This window comes from Triturus cristatus, chromosome 1_1 (assembly GCF_964204655.1).
Source record: "Triturus cristatus chromosome 1_1, aTriCri1.1, whole genome shotgun sequence".
Taxonomy (NCBI): Eukaryota; Metazoa; Chordata; class Amphibia; order Caudata; family Salamandridae; genus Triturus; species Triturus cristatus.
The window spans coordinates 1,270,257,974-1,270,270,477 of NC_140579.1; the positions used below are offsets into that span (position 1 = coordinate 1,270,257,974).

General features: G+C 39.0%; 1 pseudogene; it reads right to left on the reverse strand.

Annotated features, from left to right (window-relative positions):
- LOC146871938 (voltage-gated inwardly rectifying potassium channel KCNH6-like) overlaps positions 1 to 12,504 on the reverse strand; it is a 267,790-nt pseudogene that overhangs the window by 61,813 nt on the left and 193,473 nt on the right.

The window sequence follows — 12,504 nt, forward strand, 5'->3', positions numbered from 1 at the left end:
CTGATGAAGCAGTGTTATCTTACATTGAAGAATATGCAACATGTGCTATACCAAAAAGCACAGAAGAGAAAAAGTTAAAGGAGCAAGTTTTACGTTTCCAAAGTCATCGGTGTGGAAAATACTGTCGACGGAAATACAAGAGCAAAGATAAATACTACACTAAATGTCGATTTGGATTTCCTAGACCTGTTCTTTCAAATGGAAGAGTAAACAGTTTTATGTCATCTGTGAGACATACTATCACAAGAAAATCTCCTAAGAATACCTACAACCTAAAAAGAAAAGAAGAATCAAAAAATATAAATGACTACAACCCAGTCATTTTATCCATGTGGAATGCTAACATGGATATACAGTATGTAGCTGACAATTCCATTGATGTTGCTCGATATGTAACGTCTTACATTACTAAATCAGAAAAAACTGAATTGAAAGAAATGTGGGAAGAGATTTCTCACGAGAAGACTGTCAGTAAGAAGCTGTACAGTTTCAGTTTAAAGATGTTATCGCATCGAGAAATTGGATCCTACGAATGTTCAGATAGGTTATCTTCTGCAAGTCTCTACTCGAAATCAAGAAGAATAATTTGGGCAAGTTTAGGCCTTGCAGCAATGAGAAATCGGGTACTGAAATCTGTTGGAGAAATTGAATATTTGGCCGAGAATGACCCAGAAAGTACAGATATTTTGAAATCAAACATGTTGGACACATATTATCCCAAGAGAAGTCAACATCTGGAGAACATGTGTCTCTATGAAGTGCTGCAGAACTACATTTATTCACGGAAAGCCGCAGAAGACATCAAAAATGGAAAATATAAAGTCATTGGTGAGGAAGGATGTTTGGTGAAGCAAACAAAAGGAAGTTTGATAAATCACCGGAAGCTGAGTTGCGACACTACTGACAAAAAGGAATTTTACTACTTGGCTCTTTTACAGCTGTTTAAACCATGGCGTTCAGAGGATGAACTACTGGGAGAATTTCAAAGCTATGAAGATTCATTTAATGCTTGCAAAGACAGCATACAATGCAGTACATTCACAACTTATCTGCAAATGTTAAATGAAGAAATTGAACAGGAAACTACAATTGCAGCAGAAGTAGCTAGAGACAGTTCTCAGGACAGCCAAAGTTCAGGAACACTCAGTCAAGATCCCCTAGGACAACCAATCGTTGAAAATGAAGCATCAATAGCCATGAATGAAGTGGAAACGGCTATGAATCAAGCTCAAGAAGAATTTATAGACTTACAAAATTTGGAAAGACAACTGAACGAAGAGCAGCAACAAATTTATGAAGAGATCAGAAACAAAATTGATCACGGATTTCTACATGAAAAAAAAGAGTGCTCATGCACATCATTTCATCCAATCAGGATGTATGTAAGTGGACAAGCTGGAACTGGAAAAAGTTTCTTAATAAAAGTCATCAGAAGCTACCTACAGCAAAAAACGGATTCTACTTTGTCTTGTGTGGTTACTGCTCCAACTGGGTTAGCAGCCTATAACATAAAAGGAATCACCTTACATCGTTTGCTAATGTTACCAGTGGAGCATGAGAACAAAATACAATACAACAAGCTAACTGGAGAAGCATGCTTGGAAGTTTCAAGAGTATTGAAGAAGATGCAAGTTCTCATTATTGATGAGGTGAGCATGGTATCAAACTTAATGCTTGCCTTTGTGCATTTAAGAATGCAGCAAATTCTAAGGACAGACTATGACGTGTTATTTGGTGGAAAACATGTCATAGTTTTTGGGGATCTTCTACAGCTTACTCCAGTTAAAGGACAACCAGTGTTTAATACTGTCACACATGAAGACACAAAGAAGTCATTGGGAAGCATTGGTAATGCAAATATTTGGTCCTTCTTTGAGTACAAGGAACTTACTACTAATATGAGGCAAGCAAACGATGAAGAATATGGAAGTATTCTGAAAGATATCAGGATTGGACTACTCACTGAAGCAGGCACAAAAGCATTACAGAGTCGGTTGCTACATAATTTATTTCCAAAGGAAGAAATAGTTGCAGAGAAGATATACAAGAACATTGCAGAAAAGAAAAGTGTCATCTGCTTAATGCCAACTCTACGTGAATGCTCAATATTCAATGAGGAGCTTTTGAAATTGGAAAATGAAGATATCAGGAAATTGGAAGCAGTGGACAAAATTGAGGATGGAAGAATTACTATCAGATTAACAGGCACACTGAAAAATAAATTGGATTCACTAGAGAAGAGCATTTCCAAAACAGCTGGATTAGAAAAAAATCTATATGTTTGCATGAACTGTAGAGTATTTTTAAGGAGAAATTTGGATGTTGAAAAAGGTTTAGTTAATGGAGCTATGGGACGAGTTGTGGGTTTTATTAATTACCAGAAAAAAGATGGAATTGAATGTTTAAAAATAAAATTTGATCAGATAGAAGAAGTTAAAGACATTTGTCGTTGTTCAGTTCGTTTCATGCTTGTGAAAGACTTATATGTACGTAGGAAGCAGTTTCCGTTTTCGCTAGCATATGCTGTAACTATTCACAAGTCTCAAGGATTGACTGTAGATTGTGCTTTTGTGAACATTGGTTCAACTGTGTTCAAAGAAGGTATGGCTTATGTAGCTTTGTCACGAGTGAAAACATTATCTGGTTTATTCATGATAGACTTTGATGACTCAAAAGTTAGTGCTGATACAAATTGTGTAAAGGAGTATAATAGATTAAGAAGAACCTATGCTCCTCATTTAGGTCAGTATCCTGTGTTGGAGAAACGTGTAGTTTCTCGTAAAAGGAGAAATGAGAATATCTGTAATGAAGATGTAGAGAGGAGGAAAAAAAAGAGGAGTGATGTAATTGCAAGCAAAAAGAAAAAGGAAAATGAAGAAGAGGTTGTAGGATGTCATTTTGAAAATAGCTCTGGTGTCAACTGCTACGCTAATGTAGTGCTGAATGTTGCATTTTATCTGGAAAGTGTGCAAGAGCAGATAATAGTAAATCAGGGAAAAAGATTCTGTTCTGAGTTGAGTCTCCTTTTTCAAAAGCTGAGTAATGATAAAACTCAAATAGAAAGTGCTACTGAAATTAGAAAACTTTTAGATGTATGTTCAGGACGAACACAGTTTTCTCAAAATGTACAGCAAGACGCACAGGAATTCTTGATGTTTTTTCTTCAGGTACTGGAAGAAGAAGGGGTTCCCATTAAAAATTTGTTTGGTCTCTCTTATAAATGGGAACATAGTTGTGAAAACTGTTTCAATACATGTGGCTCTAATGTTGATTCTGAAAGGTTTATTTATTTAACATTGCCAGAAAGTAAAACAGTCACTTTTGCTAAATTAGTTAAAGATGCTAATCATAACATGGAATGCAGTGAGTGTCAATCTGAAATGTTTTCAACGTTACTTTTAAAGGAATACGGACAATATGTAATTTTAATGATGCAACGATGTAAAGCTGATGGTTCAAAATTGGATACTTTAATAAAGAAGTTTACAGGACAGCAATTATCAATTTCAGGAAAAACTTTTGTAACAGTTGCAATAATTTTCCATGAAGGACATACTGTTACTTCTGGACATTACACAGTTTATCTTAAATGTGAAAAAGGCTGGACACTGTGTAATGATTCCCAATTGATTTTCAAGCAACGTTTGCCTTTTGATTTAGCAAATTCCTATCTAATCTTCCTGAAACCTAAATTTTAGAGAGACTTGGCAAGATGTGTACAAAACAATTTTGTGAGAGCACGTTCTGGTAGGAAGCGTGTCACTCGAATTGCACTCCGATGGAGAAATTAATCAAGCGAAGGTCGTTTTCTGTATTTCATAGGTTTATTCAATTCACATGTATTTAATCATTCCTTTGAAAAGGTATCGTTTTCACTGAAGGTTAAACATCACAAACGAGTATATTGAAATTCATAACTCGATGTAGCCCAATGCATTTCGGGCCAATGCGGCCCTTCGTCAGGGGCAGCACTAAAAGGGAGGATACAAGGGAACAGCTTTTACTCAATACAATAGTTTCATACGTCAATCAATCTAAAGAGCAGTATGCAGGAAACATAAATCAACATTCCAAATTAACAGGTTAGATGTAAATAAAACAGGCAAGAATGTGAACAGGATTTGAAAAGTGTGATTCAAGTAAAACGATGGTGCGTGGACAAATACATTGTATTATGCCAAAGTTTTAAAAAAAAGTAAACTGAAGTCACGAGCGTGGGTGGTAAATCATGTGGCACGAGTGAAGTGTATTGGAATAGATTACATGCGAACGTGAAAGAAATGAGAATGAAACCGTGTAGATCAAAGTTAAACAACGTGAGGGGAAAGCATGGCAAGTGCGCGTGATCAAAATTGAGACAGGTGCCGAGATAGACAAACTATACGGGAAATTTCAAGAAAGTCGAAGATGAGAGGTGATGGAAGAATTTAGGTGCCAGGTGAAAAAGAGAGCCAGAGGTGTGTAAATTGACAAAGTAGACGCAGAACAACACAGTTATTGAGGAGCGAGGCGGTGTCGGCGATGGCGTACACTACTTACGTGATGCGGAGTCAATCAAAGCAGAGCGGTCAAAGGTGCCGGTGTGTCAGCAAGTTAGTAGACTGTGAAACGCACGCGGTTTTAAAGGGGGGTCAGGTGATCGTTATCACTAATTAGATACAGGAGGCCTCGTAGCCAATCGTGTGCATTAGTACTAGTCAATGTGTCGTCCAACGTGTAAGGAGCCGATAGGTTTATCGTAAATGGTAGAGTCCAATCAAGACGGGAGAAAACAAGCCTGTTACGAAGTAACGGCAGCTATGTAGCTATGTGTAAAAAGTTACGTGAATAGTAGGAAAAGTGTATAGGATCAATACGAGGTTTACGGAAAGTCAAGAGGGATGTAGAAAACGGAGAAGTGAAAAGACGCAAGTGTATAAACAAACGTGATCTAGAAAAAGATGGTGAAGCCAATGGCGAAAAGAGTAATGGCAGTGTGTTAATGCAACTGATAATAAAGTAATGTGGAGTAAACATGTGAAAGTGTATGCGGGGTGAATGCGGGAACAAAGCGAGAATGTGTAGCACATAATACAATGGTAAATACAAACACACAAAATTACAAAATAGACTGAAGGATACTGGTGAACAGTACTAGTAAATGGTAATAACAAGTACGATAAGTGGCTGGCAAAATAAATAACAATGATAGAACATCAGGGAGTACAAGGTAGTGGGGTCCCGGGTCTCATGGGTGTATACCCATATGATTCATGTCGAGGTGTATTCTGAAAACTGGAAAAAAGGTCAGAATCAAAGAGCATTACAAAAAGCAACCTAGATCATAACGATCATTGAGTCCTTTAGGATGAATCGAATCAAGTTTGTTGATCCAAAAGACTTCACGTTGTAATAGATGTTGTGTGTTATTTCGTCCTTTTATGATCAGTACTTGTTCGAGAATCAAGAAGCGTAGTTGACAAATGTTATGTTGTAAACGATCAAAATGGTTAGCAATGGGAGATTTTGGCTGATGAGTACGTATGTTGCTCTTGTGTTCGTTGAGACGAATACGTATTTTTCTCTCTGTCTTGCCAACGTAGACAAGCCCACAGGGGCATTTGAGTAAGTAGATAACGTTCTGAGTGTTACACGTGGCTGTTACGGTTAGGTTTATGGGAAAACCTTTGTGAGGGTGTGCAATCTTATTGCCCTTGATAATAGAATTGCAGTTTCCGCAGTTCAAGCAGGGGATGGTACCTTTGAAATCACTGGTATGGAGCTTTTTAGGCGTGGATAAAAGTTGTTTCAAATTTTGAGATCTTTGGTATGCAAATCTGGGTTGTGAATCAAAGATGTGTCGAAAGTCTGGTTCATTGCTCAGTATCGGCCAATACCTTAACACAATTTTTTTGATTTGGTAGCTTCTCGTTGAGAATTTGGAGATAAACACAGATCTGGTTTCTTGTTGGACCTGTAGTTTAGGTTGAAGCAAATCCTGTCTGGTAGGAATGTCAGCTTTGGTAATAGCACTTTCCAAGATGGTAAGAGGATAATTGCGTTTTTTAAATTTGTCTATGCAAGAAGTTTTACTGGATTCGTAGAGTTCATCTGAGCTGGCAATTCTTTTGAGTCGTAGCAATTGGGAGTACGGTAGATGTTTTTTTAGAGAAGGCTGATGAAAACTGTCATAATGTAATAGGTTGTTCCTGTCAGTAGGTTTGGTGTATACTTGTGTGGTGAGTTGATTTCCAGTGTTGGTAACAAGAGTATCCAAGAAAGTTACTGACTCATGACTGATGTTATGGGTGAATTCGATTCGGTGATCCACTGTGTTGAGAATTTCAATCAGTTGATCCAGAAGGGTAGTCGGTCCTTTCCAAATGATAAAAATATCATCTATATATCTTTTGTAAAGAATCAAGTTATTTGTCCAGTCAACATTACTGAGAATGTGATCCAGTTCGAAACAGTACATGTAGAGATTGGCGTACGTGGGCGCAGCACAATTGCCCATTGATGTGCCCGAGCATTGCATATAGTACGTTCCGGACCATTCGAAGTAACTGTGGTAGAGTGAAAAATGAATGAGTTCTATGAGGAATATATTCAGGTTATTGGGTTTATCGGTCTGAAGTAAAAATGATTCGATGGCTTCGAGTCCTTTGTCATGCCGAATTGATGTATACAATGACTTTACGTCGATTGTGGCCAATGTGATGTCAGGGGTGATTTGATTCTGTATTGATTGTATGATGTTTAGGAAGTCGGTGGTGTCCTTGATATATGTTGACATGGATTGGACTAATGGTTGCAAATGTTTATCCAAATATCTTCCCACCGGTTCATGAATTGAGTTTATTGTCGATACAATGGGTCTGAACGGAGGTTTAGTTGCATGTTTGTGGATTTTGGGTAACATGTATATATATGGAGTAGCCGGATCTTCCTTGATGAGAAATTTTTTGTCTTCATCTTTGATGGTGCCTTTTTCATGAGCGTTATTCACAATGATCTTGAGAATGTTTGTGAATTCCTTGGTAGGATCTGATAATATTGGCATGTAGATATCGGAGTTTTGAACATGCTCGTTGACATTATCGTGGTAAAAGGTGGAATCCATGATAACTAGGGCGCCCCCTTTGTCAGCTTCTCTGAAGGTAATTTCGGGTTTGTTCGCCAGATGTTTGAGAGTGTCATATTCTTTGCGTGTCAAATTAGCAAAAGTGCTTTTGGTATGGTAAGTGATCTTTTTGAGATCTTTTCTAACAATTGTTTCAAAAGCGTCTAGTGCTTTGTGGCTAGATGGAGCCATAAATGTACTCTTGTTCCTTAAACCAAGTAACGTATTCTCACGAGGTGTATCCGGTGTTTGGATAATGTTGTGAAAAAAGTGTTTCAATCTTAGGGATCTCATGAATTTAAAAAGACTAATTTCTGTTTCCAACTGGTTAGAATGGTAGGTGGGTACGAATGAAGTACCTTTTTGCAAAGTTTGTATTTGAAATTGTGTGAGAGTGTAGCCGGAAATATTAATTACTAGGTTTTCTGACTGCGTGTACTTTTTGCGATGGTTTTGGACGTGGACTTTCCTCCTGGATCTCCTGGTGGTTTTGGACCTGATCCTAAAAAATTTTGTCTATTGGCACTGGTTGAAGGTTCATCACAGGCTGCTTGTAATGTTTCTGTTGATTCGGAAGTTTCCGTAGTTGGTTTAGTGGATGCACTGGTAGAAGGTCTGATGTTGGTGGAAGAGTCGTCAGAAGATGTAGCGTCTGACTCAAACGTACGACCTGTTTGTTTGCGTTGTTGTCTTCTTGTGGCGTAAACGTCGGCCCAAGTGTAAACCTCTCCGAGTTTATAATCCACTGTGTCACGCTTAAATTTTCTGGTTTTTCTCTCAATGATTTCATTTGTGTATGCATCCAGTTGTTTATTGATATCTGCTAATGTCACGTTCCAATCTGTGTCAGATAAATTTGTGGAAATGTCCTGTCTTAGGTCGTCAATTTCTTTAGTCAATTCTTCCAATAATTTTGATAACTCTTCAACAATCAGAAGTATTAGATCGAGTGAACATTTGTTGAGGATGGCTTCCCAACGTAATGTGAATCTTGGATTGTTCTTGCATAAGGTTGATTTGAGTGCTATCCTTAGCCCCCTTGGGATCCGTTGGACCTTGTGGTACCTGATGAGAGTGCTAGCATGTAAACGTTGATTTATCGCTCTTTTAGATGTATATAGCAATTGCTTTATATTGGATTGAACAGAGGTTGTACCAGAGCTGGATCCTGTAGTGTCCTCGAAAAGTGCGTATATACGTTGTGTTTCTTCAGGTGTGTACATGAAAGTCTCTGTTCTACTTTCTTTGTTGATTTCCGTGTCTTCCATAGTTTGGCGGTGCGCGATCTCTGTGGCTCAGGATGGGTGAAGAGATTGATGAAAAGAGAGGAAGCGCACTCGTGTTAAATCAATGTACTTTCGGTAAGCAGGGTATGGGTGCAGACGAGTAGGTCCCCCTGAGTAGGGATGAGAATGCTGTGAGAGCACGTTCTGGTAGGAAGCGTGTCACTCGAATTGCACTCCGATGGAGAAATTAATCAAGCGAAGGTCGTTTTCTGTATTTCATAGGTTTATTCAATTCACATGTATTTAATCATTCCTTTGAAAAGGTATCGTTTTCACTGAAGGTTAAACATCACAAATGAGTATATTGAAATTCATAACTCGATGTAGCCCAATGCATTTCGGGCCAATGCGGCCCTTCGTCAGGGGCAGCACTAAAAGGGAGGATACAAGGGAACAGCTTTTACTCAATACAATAGTTTCATACGTCAATCAATCTAAAGAGCAGTATGCAGGAAACATAAATCAACATTCCAAATTAACAGGTTAGATGTAAATAAAACAGGCAAGAATGTGAACAGGATTTGAAAAGTGTGATTCAAGTAAAACGATGGTGCGTGGACAAATACATTGTATTATGCCAAAGTTTTTTAAAAAAGTAAACTGAAGTCACGAGCGTGGGTGGTAAATCATGTGGAACGAGTGAAGTGTATTGGAATAGATTACATGCGAACGTGAAAGAAATGAGAATGAAACCGTGTAGATCAAAGTTAAACAACGTGAGGGGAAAGCATGGCAAGTGCGCGTGATCAAAATTGAGACAGGTGCCGAGATAGACAAACTATACGGGAAATTTCAAGAAAGTCGAAGATGAGAGGTGATGGAAGAATTTAGGTGCCAGGTGAAAAAGAGAGCCAGAGGTGTGTAAATTGACAAAGTAGACGCAGAACAACACAGTTATTGAGGAGCGAGGCGGTGTCGGCGATGGCGTACACTACTTACGTGATGCGGAGTCAATCAAAGCAGAGCGGTCAAAGGTGCCGGTGTGTCAGCAAGTTAGTAGACTGTGAAACGCGCGCGGTTTTAAAGGGGGGTCAGGTGATCGTTATCACTAATTAGATACAGGAGGCCTCGTAGCCAATCGTGTGCATTAGTACTGGTCAATGTGTCGTCCAACGTGTAAAGAGCCGATAGGTTTATCGTAAATGGTAGAGTCCAATCAAGACGGGAGAAAACAAGCCTGTTACAAAGTAACGGCAGCTATGTAGCTACGTGTAAAAAGTTACGTGAATAGTAGGAAAAGTGTATAGGATCAATACGAGGTTTACGGAAAGTCAAGAGGGATGTAGAAAACAGAGAAGTGAAAAGACGCAAGTGTATAAACAAACGTGATCTAGAAAAAGATGGTGAAGCCAATGGCGAAAAGAGTAATGGCAGTGTGTTAATGCAACTGATAATAAAGTAATGTGGAGTAAACATGTGAAAGTGTATGCGGGGTGAATGCGGGAACAAAGCGAGAAGGTGTAGCACATAATACAATGGTAAATACAAACACACAAAATTACAAAATAGACTGAAGGATACTGGTGAACAGTACTAGTAAATGGTAATAACAAGTACGATAAGTGGCTGGCAAAATAAATAACAATGATAGAACATCAGGGAGTACATTTACTAGTAGTACTGTTCACCAGTATCCTTCAGTCTATTTTGTAATTTTGTGTGTTTGTATTTACCATTGTATTATGTGCTACACCTTCTTGCTTTGTTCCCGCATTCACCCCGCATACACTTTCACATGTTTACTCCACATTACTTTATTATCAGTTGCATTAACACACTGCCATTACTCTTTTCGCCATTGGCTTCACCATCTTTTTCTAGATCACGTTTGTTTATACACTTGCGTCTTTTCACTTCTCTGTTTTCTACATCCCTCTTGACTTTCCGTAAACCTCGTATTGATCCTATACACTTTTCCTACTATTCACGTAACTTTTTACACGTAGCTACATAGCTGCCGTTACTTCGTAACAGGCTTGTTTTCTCCCGTCTTGATTGGACTCTACCATTTACGATAAACCTATCGGCTCTTTACACGTTGGACGACACATTGACCAGTACTAATGCACACGATTGGCTACGAGGCCTCCTGTATCTAATTAGTGATAACGATCACCTGACCCCCCCTTTAAAATCGCGCGCGTTTCACAGTCTACTAACTTGCTGACACACCGGCACCTTTGACCGCTCTGCTTTGATTGACTCCGCATCACGTAAGTAGTGTACGCCATCGCCGACACCGCCTCGCTCCTCAATAACTGTGTTGTTCTGCGTCTACTTTGTCAATTTACACACCTCTGGCTCTCTTTTTCACCTGGCACCTAAATTCTTCCATCACCTCTCATCTTCGACTTTCTTGAAATTTCCCGTATAGTTTGTCTATCTCGGCACCTGTCTCAATTTTGATCACGCGCACTTGCCATGCTTTCCCCTCACGTTGTTTAACTTTGATCTACACGGTTTCATTCTCATTTCTTTCACGTTCGCATGTAATCTATTCCAATACACTTCACTCGTTCCACATGATTTACCACCCACGCTCGTGACTTCAGTTTACTTTTTTAAAAAACTTTGGCATAATACAATGTATTTGTCCACGCACCATCGTTTTACTTGAATCACACTTTTCAAATCCTGTTCACATTCTTGCCTGTTTTATTTACATCTAACCTGTTAATTTGGAATGTTGATTTATGTTTCCTGCATACTGCTCTTTAGATTGATTGACGTATGAAACTATTGTATTGAGTAAAAGCTGTTCCCTTGTATCCTCCCTTTTAGTGCTGCCCCTGACGAAGGGCCGCATTGGCCCGAAATGCATTGGGCTACATCGAGTTATGAATTTCAATATACTCGTTTGTGATGTTTAACCTTCAGTGAAAACGATACCTTTTCAAAGGAATGATTAAATACATGTGAATTGAATAAACCTATGAAATACAGAAAACGACCTTCGCTTGATTAATTTCTCCATCGGAGTGCAATTCGAGTGACACGCTTCCTACCAGAACGTGCTCTCACAGCATTCTCATCCCTACTCAGGGGGACCTACTCGTCTGCACCCATACCCTGCTTACCGAAAGTACACTGATTTAACACGAGTGCGCTTCCTCTCTTTTCATCAATCTCTTCACCCATCCTGAGCCACAGAGATCGCGCACCGCCAAACTATGGAAGACACGGAAATCAACAAAGAAAGTAGAACAGAGACTTTCATGTACACACCTGAAGAAACACAACGTATATACGCACTTTTCGAGGACACTACAGGATCCAGCTCTGGTACAACCTCTGTTCAATCCAATATAAAGCAATTGCTATATACATCTAAAAGAGCGATAAATCAACGTTTACATGCTAGCACTCTCATCAGGTACCACAAGGTCCAACGGATCCCAAGGGGGCTAAGGATAGCACTCAAATCAACCTTATGCAAGAACAATCCAAGATTCACATTACGTTGGGAAGCCATCCTCAACAAATGTTCACTCGATCTAATACTTCTGATTGTTGAAGAGTTATCAAAATTATTGGAAGAATTGACTAAAGAAATTGACGACCTAAGACAGGACATTTCCACAAATGTATCTGACACAGATTGGAACGTGACATTAGCAGATATCAATAAACAACTAGATGCATACACAAATGAAATCAATGAGAGAAAAACCAGAAAATTTAAGCGTGACACAGTGGATTATAAACTCGGAGAGGTTTACACTTGGGCCGACGTTTACGCCACAAGAAGACAACAACGCAAACAAACAGGTCGTACGTTTGAGTCAGACGCTACATCTTCTGACGACTCTTCCACCAACATCAGACCTTCTACCAGTGCATCCACTAAACCAACTACGGAAACTTCCGAATCAACAGAAACATTACAAGCAGCCTGTGATGAACCTTCAACCAGTGCCAATAGACAACATTTTTTAGGATCAGGTCCAAAACCACCAGGAGATCCAGGAGGAAAGTCCACGTCCAAAACCATCGCAAAAAGTACACGCAGTCAGAAAACCTAGTAATTAATATTTCCGGCTACACTCTCACACAATTTCAAATACAAACTTTGCAAAAAGGTACTTCATTCGTACCCACCTACCATTCTAACCAGTT